Here is a 1,613-nt window from a genome sequence, read left to right as displayed (position 1 = left end):
TATCTCTCAGTCCTTAGGGGTAGACATTAACATATGGCTAAATATGTTTAATTTTTTAAAGATATAGTGCAAATTCCATAGTAACTTACTATCCAATAATGTCTAAATTCTCTCCATTCCCAGGGCTATTTTTAGGTCTTTTGGAAAATTATAACTCTTTTTCCTCTTTCTCAGCCTTGATATGCCCCATTAAATTTTACTCTGTCTCGCTATGCTCTTTTCCAGCCCATTCACCATAGTCAACATCCAAGATTCTGAGAAAAGCAGGACTCCTTTCAGGGGCAATGGGACAGAAGAACTCATGGTTGTGGAGAACAGGAAGTCTGGGTTCTAGTCTGAAATCCAGGACTAAGTGTATGACTTTGGGCAAATTCCAGGGTTTCTGCATGTCTCCATTTGCTCAGAGAGAGAAGGACGGAAGCTTTTTAATGGCTCTCCAATGCCACTGTTCTCTAACGTTCCAAGCATATTCTACTTTTTTCCATGGGGGAAACTTTGACAATAGACCATGTAATAGAATTGGAAGGAAACACTTTCTATGGCTTTCAGAGAATTTGGAAAATATGAATCATAAAACTGCCCCCCTCCAGTCCCACATTGGTAGCAAGGAAATAAAGATTTAGTTTAGGGCATATGACCCTCAAAGCAAATTGTTTTCCAAGCCAGGAAGAGATATTTTAAGACTAGAAACACTATTTTCACTTTTTGATTACTGACATGAAAGAATAGCCATAAATGTGACCAGCAGTTAATACTTTCATTATCAGTTATGAATTATAACAATTCAACTTATGAATTATAACAATTCAACTTTAGGTGTTAAATTTAATTCTTTTTTTTATGACAAAATTTATCTTCTATAATGATTCAAATTACCACTTCACATTTGCCTTCAGAATGAGGAGAACCTCCAATTTAGTGGACTGGCTGGCTCTGTCACCATGAAGGTCAAGATCAAGGTCAAGGTTTAATATATTAGTCTCATTCTGTTCCAAAGCCACAAATATAAATTTAACCCTGCTGGCTTTCTTAAAAACATGTGAAAGTTATGCCAAAGAATGTATAAAACCATCATCACTACAGAAAATGTAATTCTTGTGTTAACTGTACTAACAGTGGGATGCACCGTCATCTCTGGTGAACCAAGACAGCAAGGTGTCACAGTTGCCTTGGAAGCTGAACTGCCAGCCTGGGTTAGTGTTGAGATGCTTAAAGTGGACACAGCACTATGCCAGCACCATGAGTATTCTTGCAATGCTCCTAAGTACCATTGGCCCTGGATCAATGGGCACAGAATGGCACAGAAACCATTGTCTGTGAACCATTTGTTCTCCTTCTGGTTCTTCAGACTTCATTTATGGATACTTATTTTCTTCTGAGAACAGTGCCTAAGAGATGCACCAGATTTTGTGCCCATTTGGTAAGCTAGATTCTGAGACTAAAAGCCACATGTCATAAGCCCCCACTACCCTAGTACATTGATTTTCAAACAAATGTCCCCATCCAGTATCTTCTGAAACCTTATCTCCCTCTATTTCTGGATCCCCCTCACACACCATAGGGGATACATCCTAGTAGTTGAGTAGGAAAAAACAATCCTTACACCATCAAGA

The sequence above is a fragment of the Bos indicus genome, chromosome X (genome assembly GCF_029378745.1).
Source record: "Bos indicus isolate NIAB-ARS_2022 breed Sahiwal x Tharparkar chromosome X, NIAB-ARS_B.indTharparkar_mat_pri_1.0, whole genome shotgun sequence".
In the NCBI taxonomy this organism is placed as follows: Eukaryota; Metazoa; Chordata; class Mammalia; order Artiodactyla; family Bovidae; genus Bos; species Bos indicus.
Note: the sequence above shows the minus strand (reverse complement) of the source record.